The 13,579-nt window shown below is 53.0% G+C and overlaps 1 protein-coding gene across 1 annotated transcript in view; it reads right to left on the reverse strand.

Moving 5' to 3' along the window:
* LOC125947236 (uncharacterized) overlaps positions 1-13,579 on the reverse strand; it is a 136,587-nt gene that overhangs the window by 24,522 nt on the left and 98,486 nt on the right. The window lies entirely within an intron of this gene.

The raw sequence follows: 13,579 nt of genomic DNA on the forward strand, positions 1-13,579 counted from the left end.
ACTTCCCTCGTGTGCGATCCTGCACACCGTCAAATTCCGCCATATTGTCGAACTCTGTAATGGCGACATGTTGAGCCGATCGGAGAAGCCACCCTCTCGGTCAATTCGAGCTGGCAAGACAGTGAATTCGACGATGTCCAGAACGGTGCACTCCGTCCTCTCTTATGCTGCTACGTCTGGCGCCTATGGAGTAGCAGCGCTGAAGACAAACGCAGTCTGTTTACTTTCATTTGCGGCTGATTCCGAAGCCAATGGCGCTCTCTGAACATGGACTGCGGTCATTTGTTGCCGTATTGGTTTGCTCACAACTTAGTAGTCACCACAAACAAATTGCGCGGCGTCAGTTGCTTCTGAATTAGTGACCACTGGGATGGCTGTTCGCATTCACTTTGCGCGAAAAATTCATACAGCTGATACTCGTCTGTATTGATACCGCTACATCCTAACTATCGCGACACATTAAAAAATCTGGTTCTTCTCACGCAAAACATAAAAACTCGCATAAGTGTTCTTATTGTGAGCACTAACTGTGCAGTTCATCATCGTCTTGATGTGTATATACCCATCCTCATAATCATCATCATTTTGTCGGGTTGGTGTTCGTGGGCTGTCTCGCGCTGCGTGACAATAGAAGAGATCTGCCTTCGTTCTGGGCGTCGTCTCACAAGTGGTGGAGCGTGCGTTGGTATCCCCGTTCTCTTGCTCTACCGGTAACCCCTGGAGCTCCGCTCTGGTCGGCGGTTGTGCTCGCCAACACCAGTCATGGCACAAACCACCGCATCCACTGCTGCTACCACCTCAGCTCCGCCAGCTGGGCCTATTTGGTCCGTCACCGCACCGCAACGCGACCCTCAGGTTTTTTCTGGCCTTCGCGGCGAAGACGTGGAAGACTGGCTTGACCAGTACGACAGGGTGAGCGCTTGCAACCATTGGGACGAGTCAAACAAGCTCCGCAACGTTGTCTTCTACCTGAGGCAAGTCGCCCAAACTTGGTTTTTCAACCATGAGCGCGACTTCCCTGATTGGCCAGCATTTACTGCGCAGCTGCGACAGATATTTGGCACATCTGCTGGGCGCTCCGAAGTAGCGAAACAGAAGCTCGCTACACGCATCCAGGGAGCCGAGGAATCCTATACCTCTTACATTGAAGACGTTCTGGCTCTCTGCCGTCGCGCTCAGAGTCACATGCCCGAAGGGGAACGTATCCGCCATAACCTGAAGGGAATCAACTCCATTGCCTTTAAGCTGTTGTAGTCCAGAGCCCCACTTCAGTTACTGACATCATCACGACATGCCAACGCCTTGCCACGATCTGCGCCTTTCGTCTTCCACGCGCCTCCTGCGACGCTCCCCTTACCGACAACGACGAGTTGCGAGCGCTCATCCGCATCATTGTGCGAGAGGAGCTTCACGGCCATGGTGAAGCCAACACCGCCACTGCGTCTCTGCGCGCTCCTCCTCCCAATTTGCGCGAGATCATCAAAGAAGAACTGGCATACATGCCAAGTGTCACACATGCCCGGTCCCCTGCGCCTGTTTGTGCACCTTCTTACGCCGAGAATGCTTCGCGGCCTGCAGTCCTATTTCCATCTGCACCTGCCACCGTTGTCTGCGACCACCTGGCCTCGATGGCAGCGAAGGTCCCCGTACAACCATACGACTCTACCTGGCGCCCTTCCCGCCCAGTATGTTTCTACTGTGGCATACGTGGTCATATCTCTCGTTTCTGCCGCCGGCGCCAGCATGATGAACGACGTGGCTATTCCGCCTATGAGAGAGACTATGTGCCCAGATCGGACGCCTAGGTTCCAGGACCCTATATATCCTTGTCACGTCGCTCGCCCTCACCTCCGTTGTCCCAAAACATGTCCCGGTCTTCTCGCTCACCCCGTCGTCGTTCCCCGTCTCCGTTCCGCCGTACTTCATCGCCCCTGCGTCCTGCCTCCACTTCTTTCGACAACCATCCGGAAAACTAGACGCTGCAGTTTTTGGAGGAGAAACTGCTTGTTTGCGAACTGTCCCAATTCCTCCTGCTCACCCCACTAATTTACTCGCTGTTTCTGTGGAAGGTGTTTCTGTCGACGCTCTTATTGACGCTGGCGCCGCCACTTCTGTTATTCATCGCGCACTATGTTTCCGTCTACGAAAAGTGCAAACTCCGTATGTTGGTCCGGTCTTATGTGGCGCCAATGACAGTCCGATTTACCCTACCGGACAGTGTACTGCTCGTGTCCTCATCGACGGAATTTGCCATGATATACAGTTTACTGTGCTTCCGTCGTGCGCTCATCCGATCATCTTAGGCTGGGATTTATTATCAGCTGCATCTGCTGTCATTTCGTGCGGACAACCACTTATACATATTGTCACAAGACAGTGAAGGGGCTGCTACTGTCGGTCGGACGAAGACGACGGCGACGAAGTGGCCAGAGGCGCGCGACAGCCTTGCATTCGTCGCTGCTGCTTGTCCAAACCTTGTATATAGCCATACTCACTCCCTAAATAAACGTTATACCCGTAACATCTTTGGTGGAAGTGCTGGGTAAACCTGTCAACGTGCCGGCTCCGTCAACCAAGCACGGAACTTCGAAGCGGTCGCCGTCTTGGTTGCTCCGCGATGACCAGTGAAGTGTCGACGGTGCAGCAGCCACCGGCTCCTGTGATTCTTTTGCACCCACAAGACCCGGGAACCTTTTCTGGCACAGATGGCTTGGATGTCGAAGACTGGATCGACATGTACGAACGCGTCAGCAACCGCAACAGGTGGGACCCCACGGTTATGTTAGCCAACGCGATATTCTATCTGAAAGGGACGGCACGCGTGTGGTACCGGACGCATGAAGAAGATCTTACAAGTTGGGACGCTTGCAAGGCGAAGCTGCGTGAGTTGTTCGGCAGATCATTTGACCGACAGCAGGCCGCTAAAAAGGAGTTGGTATCTCGTATCCAGACGACCACTGAATCGTACATTTCGTACATGCAGGACGTCCTGGGCCTTTGTCGAAAAGTTGACGCACAAATGGCCGAAGATGACAAGATATCGCATATTTTGAAAGGAATAGCCGACGACGCGTTTAATCTACTGGTGTGTAAGGACTGTACGACGGTCGACGCCATAGTTAAGGAATGCCAGCGCTTTGAACAAGCGAAGAGTCGCCGCATCACCCGCCAGTTCCTTCGGCTACCTAACACTGCCGCCACATCATCATGCGAAGACCCACCGACACCTGTACCTGCTACAGCGTCAGAAGATGTAACGCGTATTGTCCGCCGCGAACTTGAAGCTCTAGCTCCTACGGCCGTTCTTCCAGACGTTCAATCAGCCAACCTGCCCACCGTGTCACTCATTAAAGCAGTCGTCCGCCAGGAGTTCGCGAACATGGGATTATCATCGGCCGTCTGTTCCATTCGTACATCCGAACGTACCCCTGCAAATGTCACCCAGAACCAGGTCTACTCTTCGCGCTAGAGAAACCCGGCTGACTGGAGGACGGCAGACGACCGACCCATATGTTTCAACTGCTCTCGCGTTGGACACATTGCCCGTCACTGCCGCAGTAGCTGGTCGTCGCCTTCAAACTGGAGCACTGGATCTTGGCGTCGTCCTGGAGGCAACATTCGACGGTTTTCCCCTCGCTCTGATCCACATGCTTCCGATGCTTCCGATGCCGCCGCTCCACACTCCAGGTTTAGCCGCTCACCGTCCCCACAAGGCCGTCGATCTCGATCGCCGCGACCATACCGGTCATCGTCCCCTGCACGGCCTAGCACCTACGCTCCCGAAAACTAAGCCGTGCAGCTCCCGGGGGTGACGCTGCATCAGTGACCCGATATACAAATCCTCTATTGACTGTACCTACGCGCCGAAACCTTCTGGACATTCAAGTGGACGACGTCACCGTTACGGCCCTCATAGACACCGGAGGGCAGATTTCAATAATGAGTGCTGCTCTCCGTACTCAGCTCCGCTAAGTGATTACGCCCGCAATTCAGAGCACAGTACGGGTCGCTGATGGCAGCTCGTCTGCCGTTCTTGGTATGTGCACCGCCCGAGTGTGCATTGCTGGCCATCAGACCATTGGTTTGTTTGCCGTGCTTGCGCAGTGTCCCCACGACGTGATCCTCGGCCTAGACTTTCTCTCGACGCACTCAGCCCTTATCGACTGCTCCACAGGTGTACTTCAACTGGAGCTCCCTTTCGACGCCCACGTACTATCGGACACTCCCAGCCGCTTATGTTCTGTCGAGTTCCTCCAATTGCCACCGCAAGCCTCCACGTACGTCCCATTAAGTCCCTCTCCTCCTGTGTGCGATGGTGAATACGTTGTTTCCCCGATTCTCGACGTGGTCCTGATGCACTCTGTCATTCTCCCGCACACTGTGGTTACCGTACGCGACAACAAAACCTGCCTGCCGCCTTTGAACTTTGGTCTTTCTACCCACGTGCTCCCTGCTGGCATCGCGCTTGCCACCATGTCGTCGTTGCAAGAATGCACGATTTCTGTGTTAGCCGACGGCCCTCGAACTGTTTCCGGCTCTCTCACAGCCACCTCGTCGCTATGTGCCAATTTCGAGAAAATGATATCAGCCGACCTTTCGCATACGCAAGCAGAAGATCTTCGCCGGGTCTTGCTGTCGTATTCCGATATCTTTGGTCTCGAAAATCGCCCTTTAGGCCAGACAACAGTTGTTCAACACTCCATCCACACCGGTGATGCTCAACCGGTTCACCGGCGCCCTTATCGCGTTTCCGCTGCGGAACGCGCCATAATCCAAAAGGAAGTCGATAAAATGCTGGCCAAGAACATCATCGAACCGTCCTCGAGTCCTTGGGCCGCTCCTGTTGTGCTGGTCAAGAAAAAGGACAACACCTGGCGATTTTGTGTTGACTATCGACACCTCAACAAGATCACGAAAAAGGACGTCTATCCCTTGCCCCGTATCGACGACGCACTCGACTGTCTTCACGGCGCCCAATATTTCTCATCTATTGACCTTCGCTCAGGTTATTGGCAGATTGCTGTTGACCCACTGGACCGCGAAAAAACCGCATTCGTAACTCCCGATGGCCTCTATCACTTTAAAGTGATGCCTTTCGGCCTTTGCAATGCGCCGGCCACATTCGAGCGCATGATGGATTCGCTTCTTCGTGGCTTGAAATGGTCAACCTGCTTGTGCTACCTTGACGATGTCATTGTATTTTCGCCAACATTTGACAGCCATCTTCAGCGCCTCTCCACCATTCTCGAGGTATTCCGCAATGCCGGTCTCCAACTCAACGCCTCAAAATGCCGTTTCGGACGCCGTGAAATAACCGTACTTGGCCATCTCGTCAACGCGACAGGTGTCCAGCCCGATCCTGAAAAGGTTCGCGCCGTGATGCATTTTCCTGTACCTTGTTCGGCCAAAGACGTACGCAGTTTTATAGCATTGTGCTCCTATTTCCAACGTTTTATTCGTAATTTCGCCGACATTGCGCGTCCCCTTACTGCGCTCCTCAAAAAAGACGTTGCTTTTACATGGGGCTCACCCCAAGCTGCTGCCTTTTCGGCGCTTATAGATGCCCTGACGACTTCCCCTATTTTGGCGCATTTTGATCCGACTGCACCGACGAAACTTCGCACAGATGCCAGCGGCCATGGAATCGGTGCCGTCCTCACTCAGCGTCAGAGCGGTCACGACTGTGTTATTGCGTACGCTAGCCGCCTCCTGTCCGCGCCGGAGAAGAATTACTCCATCACGGAACGAGAGTGTCTTGCTCTTGTCTGGGCTGTCGCCAAATTTCGTCCCTACCTGTTTGGCCGCACCTTTACCGTCGTAACTGATCATCACGCCCTCTGTTGGCTTTCTTCGCTCAAAGACCCTACAGGACGCCTTGGTCGTTGGGCTCTGCACCTCCAAGAATACTCGTTTTCAGTGGTGCACAAGTCCGGTCAGCTTCATCAAGATGCCGACTGTCTCTCACGGCATCCCGTGGATTCCCCTGACGTCTCCGAGCAAGACACCAACGCCTGCGTCTTGTCTATCTCGGACCTCGTTAATATACGGGACGAACAACGCCACGACTCGGCTTTACGGTCTATCATCGACAGTCTCAACTCCGCCACACCCGACCCTTCCCTCCACTTGTTATTCCTTCAGGACGGCACCTTATACCGCCATAATACGCATCCTGAGGGCCCTGAACGCCTCCTTGTCGTGCCTGCCCATCCGCAGTCAGATGTCCTTCGCCAGCTTCCCGATGAGCCCACTGCAGGTCACCTTGGTGTCACCCGCACTTATGATCGCGTCAGGCGCCGTTTCTTCTGGCCTGGTCTCTATCGCTCCGTCCAACGATATGTCGCTAGCTGCGACAAATGCCAGCGCCGCAAGAGGCCAGCTATGTTACCTGCCGGTCTGCTTCAACCTATGGACATTCCCGCCGAACCATTCTTTCGTGTTGGCCTCGACCTTCTTGGTCCCTTTCCAACCTCGACATCAGGCAACAAGTGGGTCGCCGTAGCCACCGACTACCCCCCCCCGGTAGTGTCACAAGACAGTGAAGGGGCTGCTACTGTCGGTCGGACGAAGACGACGGCGACGAAGTGGCCAGAGGCGCGCGACAGCCTTGCATCCATCGCTGCTGCTTGTCCAAACCTTGTATATAGCCATACTCACTCCCTAAATAAACGTTATCCCCGTAACAATATTGTCAGGTATCAGTTCCGTATCAGTAAAGTTGTTCCGCCGCGCTGACCCAGAGATGCCGGAAGCAAAGAAAATCCGCCATCTGATGCGAGGCGTCAAGGAACAACTTTTCGCCGGTCTTCTTCGGAACCCGCCGACAACCGTTGCAGAATTCATCTCGGAAGCTACGTCCATCCAACAAGCACTGCAACAACGTTGCCGACCCTTCGATCGCCCAAGCAACGTCTCGAGCAACGTTTTTGCTCTGTCTGCCGCAATGAGCTTCGTGAGCTCATCCGGGAGGTTGTTCGCGAAGAGATTCGCAACCTCCTTGTGACCCCGCAGGAGTCAGTCGGGGCTTCTGTAGCAGAGGTTGTGCGACAATAAATCAGGCAGGCCTTCTCGTTGCCCGAATCCCTACCGGACCAACGTTCTCTGAGCTACGCATCGGATGTTCGTCATGCTCCTCCAGCAGCAACCTACAACTCATCACCAATGGCTCGTCCTTTCAACGAGCCGCCATCCCCGCCGTACAATGCGCAGCCACTGACCCCGCAACCTAGTGTACCTGTGGAAACATCGGCCTACTTCCCTCCGCAGGCAGCTGCAGCTTGGCCGCAGAGGACGCCCACAAGTCGACCATTTGTTCGCAGGACGGAAATGTGGCGCACCGTCGACCGCCGTCCTTTGTGCTTTCATTGCGGAGAAGCCGGCGACGTTTACCGTTTTTGCCCGTATCGTGACCCCGGATACCAGAGCTTTCCACCCACCTTTCCTCGAGTTCGCTTCGAAAACAGGCGCTACAGTGACGACGTTGCTCCACAAGGACATCCATTCACTCGTCGAACCCGCTCTCCGTCACCTGCACCGAGCTCTTCGCCGCAAGGTCGCAGTTACGCCGCTGTAGTCAGGGGCGGCAGGTCCCCTAGGCCTCGTCGAGGAAACGAACAGAAGCGACCTTTGGGGGGGGGAGGTTGCCGACCGTCTAAATGCTTCAACACCCCCAACACTATCTGTGCAATCGGACAATATGCCTCTGCCGACCCCAAGGGAAGTCGTAAGTGCCGACCTCACTGTTTTCATAGACGGACAACCAGTAACCGCGTTAGTAGATACTGGGGCTGATTTCTCAATAATTAGCCAGAAACTCTCCGATAGCCTTAATAAAGTCAAGACATCATGGACTGGTCCCCACATAAGAACGGCGGGAGGTTAATTGATGACCCCTACAGGCAAATGCACGGCCAGAATTAATATTGGTAGCTCGACGTTTGTTGCAACTTTCCTTATATTGCTGGAGTGCTGCAGAGACGTGATACTGGGAATGGATTTCCTGCACGAATACGGCGCTATTATAAACATGCCGGACAGGTCGGTCACGTTTTGGATGAACGCAGATTTGGCCGTACTCTGTGACGATCAGCGACGTGAGCATTTACGTATATTCGATGACGATGTGACCATCCCTCCGCACTCAAGCGCTCTTTTGCCTGTAACATGCGACTCGCCAAGGTGCTCCAACATGATCGCCGAACAAATTTCTGGTCTGCTGTTTAGTCATGGCGTATCAGTTGCAAGAGGTGTAGTTGACATTACTCGCGGACAGACGGACGTCCTACTAACAAAATTTAGTCCTGCACGCCGACATCTTACAAGAGGTATGGCAGTCGCGTACGTGGAAGAGCTGAATGAGGTTACCGACTACATGACTGTTGAACAAGACGATTCTCCCGGTCTGCTGAACGTGCCTCTATCCATTGATGTCGGCCCAAGTTTGCTACCTAAACAGAAAGAAAGACTCCGCGAGCTTATTGATGAGTTTCGGACCTGTTTCTCTTCGACGTCCAAAGTTGGCCAAACGCCACTGACCAAACATCGAATTATCACAGACGAAACAGCCAGATCCATACGGCAAAACCCATACCGAGTGGCAGTGCGAGAACGCGAAGCGATAGAAAACCAGGTACAGAAAATGCTTCAAGATGACGTTATTCAGCCTTCGAAAAGTGCTTGGGCATCGCCGATAGTGTTAGTCAAAAAGAAGGATGGCAGCTTGCGCTTCTGCGTCGACTACCGCAAACTCAACCAGGTCACTAAGAAGGACGTTTACCCGCTACCCCGCATAGACGATTCTCTCGATAGACTACGGCATGCACGCTATTCCTCGTCGATGGATCTAAGAAGCGGCTATTGGCAAATAGAAGTAGACGAAAGAGACCACGAGAAAACAGCATTCGTGACACCTGATGGCCTCTATGAATTTAGGGTACTTCCCTTCGGCTTGTGCTCCGCGCCGGCAACATTTCAGCGGCTAATGGACACCGTTTTATCAGGACTCAAGTGGCAAACATGCTTAGTATATCTAGACGATGTGGTTGTATTCTCTGCGACATTTGACGAGCACTTCAGGCGACTACCTGCTGTTTTTCAAGCCATACGGTCCACCGGTCTCACGCTTAAGCCGGAAAAATGCCATTTTGGCTTCGAAGAGCTACTTTTTCTAGGCCATGTTGTCAGTAATGATGGGGCACGGCCTGATCCGGAAAAGATAGCTGCCGCTGAACATTTTCCTGTGCCATCCGACAAAAAGGCAGTGAGACAATCTTTAGGCTTATGCGCATATTACCGGCGCTTTATTCAGAACTCTTCACGCATTGCGTCGCCGTTGACACGCCTCACCAGAGAAGACGTAGCATTCGTATGGGATAAAGATCAGCAGAAAGCATTTGACGAGCTACGGCAACGCCTTCAAAATCCACCGGTCCTGGGACACTACGATGAAGACGCCCCGACAGTAGTTCACACCGATGCCAGCAATATCGGCTTAGGGAGCTGTACTTGTCCAGTGGCAAGACGACGCTGAAAAAGTAATAGCTTATGCAAGTAGAAGCCTTTCGCGCACAGAAGAAATTATTCCACCACAGAAAAAGACTGTCTTGCGGTGGTTTGGGCGGTGATCAAATTTCGCCCATATTTGTACGGCCGCTCGTTTCATCTTGTCAGTGACCACCACTCACTTTGCTGGCTGACGAACTTCACCCATCAGGACGAATGGCGCGCTGGAGCCTTAAACTTCAAGAGTTCGACATGACTATTGTGTACTAGTCGGGAAAGCGGCATACGGACGCTGACTGCCTTTCTCGTGCCCCATTCAAACCTGCAAGTACAGAAGATGACGACGCTACAGCGTTTGTTTCGGTTGTCAACACGACTACGCTTGCATAGCAGCAACGCGAAGCAGCATAATTGGAGCCCATTATTGGCTTCCTGGAGGGTCGCACTTCTACTCTGCCAAAACGTTTTGGAAGAGGACTTCCATCGTTTTGCTTACGCAACGACGTCCTCTATAAAGTGAACTTTTCTCCGAACGGCAGCCCCTACTTGCTCGTCGTCCCACCATCTCTCAGGAATGAAGTATTGCAGGCATGCCATGATGAAGCAACATCTGGCCATTTGGGCTTCACACGAATGCTCTGCAGAGTGAGACAAAAGTATTACTGGCCAAGATTGACGGCGACCGTTCAACAGTAAGTCCGTACATGCCTTGATTGCCAGCGGCGGAAAGTGCCAGCCGTCAAACCAGCAGGCTTCCTCCATCCTATCGAAGTACCCAGAACTCCATTTGCACAAGTCGGAATGGATCTGCTATGGCCATTTCCAACTTCTGCTACGGGACACCGATGGATTATCGTAGCCACGGACTATCTCACGCGCTACGCCGAAACCAAAGCTCTGCCGCGGGGAACGGCCAGTGAAGCAGCTCGATTTTTTATAGAGAATGTCGTACTGACACATGGCGCCCCCACTATATTAATAACTGACAGAGGAACTGCATTCACAGCCGAGCTATTGGGCACAGTTTTAAGACTTAGTGGCACATCTCATCGGCAGGCAACGGCGTACCATCCCCAAACGAATGGACTCACGCAGCGCCTCAGTAAGACACTTGCGGATATGCTTTGCATGTATGTTGATGTGGAGCATAAAAACTGGGACGTGATATTGCCATATCTCACTTTTGCATACAATACGGCTCAGCAAGAGACAACGAGGATGACACCGTTCCGCCTTCTCCGCGGTCGCGATGTCACAACCATGCTCGACGCAATGTTGCCGCATGAACATGGATGCGATGGCGTCGAAACTGATGCTTACTACATCACTCAGCGTGCTGAAGAAGCCCGACAACTTGCACGCATACGTATTCGTCGGCAGCAGGAGTACGATGCTGGGCGCTATAACCTTCGCCACCGAAGAGTCTCCTACGAGCCTGGAGAGAGAGTTTGGGTCTGGACTCCTATTCGCCGTCGTGGCCTTTCAGAGAAACTACTGAGGCGGTACTTCGGTCCGTATAAAGTCATACAACGTCTCTCTGATGTCAACTATGAAGTCGTTTCCGATAGTCCACATTCCTCAAGGCGTCGACGGCGTACACCGGAGATTGTGCACGTCGTCCGGATGAAGCCTTATTTGTCCGAATGAAATCACTGCAGCATACGCGTGGACAGATCCTGGCGTCGTCACGATAAAGCATCGGGACGATGCTTTCTTAGAAGGGAGGCAATCTCACGACCAAAGAAGACAATGAAGGGAGTGACACGAGCGCAAGCATCTCGCTCTCCGAAGAAGATAAAGTTGGCGCGGACAATTATTGTTGGGCCTTGAATATAAAGCCTGTGTTGTTGTCGCACCACCGTCGTTCTGTGTGCCGTTCTTCGCATCTTGCCACAATATTACGGAAACCGAGCTCTGTGACGCTGCCGATTCCTCACCGCCCCATCTTGTCACAGCGGCAGATTTTGTTCTTCCACCCGGCCAAGCCCGCATTCTCACCATTACATCTAGCGAAAATATCGACGGCGACGCAGTGGTTTCCCCTTCTCAGCGCTGCATTTTTCGGGGAATCGCCATCGCTTCTTGTCTAGTGCGTTTCTCACGCGGCTGCGCCAGTCTGACCGCCTACAACACGACGTCAGAGCCACTTCTGCTGCCGGAGGGGTCCACTGTTGCCATGCTTATCGACGCAGCACCAGTATGTGTCGTCACTGCTTCGCCTGTTTCCTTCTTCGCCGAGTGTACGCCCACGGACGGTTCACCCAGTGCTCTCAGCGCCACTGTGAGTTCAGATCTGAGCCCAACTCAGACTGATGCCTTCCTGACCCATCTTAAGGAAACACCAACCTTGCTTTGACGTGTGTTCGGATGGCTAGGGTAAAACAACCGTGGCCGCTCATCACAGCGAAACCGACGGATTCCGCCTCATTCGTCGCCGCCCTTACCGTGTATCGTCTGCTGAACGGAAAGTTATAGAAGACTAAGTCAACGACATGCTCGCATGGAAGGTTATAAGGCCTTCAGCAAGCCCTTGGTCGTCTCGTGTTGTCCTAGTCAAAAAAAGGACGGTTCGGTACGCTTTTGCGTCGATTATAGGGCACTAAACAAAATTACCCGTAAGGACGTATATCCTATGCCCGGTATTCATGATGCTTTGGATACCTTACAAGGTGCCGAATACTTTTGGAGCCTCGACTTGCGTTCTGGATATTGGCAGATCCCGATGTATGAGCCCGACAAAGAGAATACGGCGTTTGCAACACCTCATGGCCTTTTCGAATTCAACGTAAGGCATTTTGGTCTGTGCGCCAGCCACATTTGAACGAATGATCGACACCGTACTACGCGGCCTCAAATGCAAAACCTGCCTATGTTACCTGGACGACATTGTCATCTTTTCGTCCAGCTTCTCCCAGCACCTAGAACGTTTAGACGACGTTCTCACGTGTCTAGCCAAGGCCGGATCTCCAGCTGCAATACTAAGAAGTGTCGATTTGCGAGCCGCAGTATCAAAGTATTAGGTCACAGTGGTCAGCAAGAACGGCATTGAGCCAGATCCCGACAAGGTCGTTGCTGTACAGCATTTCCAACACCAACCACACCTAAAGACCTTCGCAGCTTTCTCGGATTAGCGTCGTACTTCCGCCGCTTTGTCCGTGGCTTCGCGACTATCGAAGCTCCTCTTCATAAACTCCTGACCACGACCACACCTTTTACCTGGACGGATGAATGCGAAGCCGCCTTTCAGACCCTCAAGCGATGCCTCACATCAGGACCAGTGCTTCGTCACTTTGATCCCACAGCCTCTACTATCCTCCACACTGACGCAAGTGGACATGGAATAGGCACTGTCCTGCTGCAGCGGAACCACGCGTCTGAAGAGCAAGTCGTGGCCTACGCGAGTCGTACTCTTTCTCCTGCTGAGCGAAACTATACTATCACCGAACAAGACTGTCTCGCCATCGTATGGTCCATACAAAAGTTTCCCCCTATTTATATGGCCGCCAATTCACAACTGTGACTGACCACCATGCTCTGTGTTGTTTCTCCTCCTTGAAGAATCTGTCCGGACGCCTCGGCCGTTGGGTTCTGCGTTTGCAGGAGTACGACTACACTGTCACATATAGTACGACTACACTGGCACATATAGGTCTGGCAGGCAACATCAAGATGCTGACGCTTTATCTCGTTGCCCCCTGTCGCCAAATGCCCCTATCTCACCTTCCCTCCGTTCGGCACCACCCAGCCAACCGACCACAACCATGGCCCCGGTACGGTTCGTGACCTCGGTCGACGTTCTGTCCTCAGAAGACCTCGCCTCCCTCCTACGTTCAGATACTTACTGCCGCACAATTATCGACCAGCTCACTGGCTAATCCCGTCCTCCCAACAGCCGCTTAAGACGACAACTGGCACGGTTTAAACTTCATGATGGCTCATTAATGCGGCAAGTTTACCACCCTACCGGTCACCGATGGGTCCCAGTCATCCCTCGCTCACTTCGACTGCAAATTTTATTTTCACGATAACGCAACGGCTGGCCACTTAGGATTTCATAAAACCTACGACCGCATTAAGA

Source organism: Dermacentor silvarum, chromosome 7 (assembly GCF_013339745.2).
Source record: "Dermacentor silvarum isolate Dsil-2018 chromosome 7, BIME_Dsil_1.4, whole genome shotgun sequence".
Taxonomy (NCBI): domain Eukaryota; kingdom Metazoa; phylum Arthropoda; class Arachnida; order Ixodida; family Ixodidae; genus Dermacentor; species Dermacentor silvarum.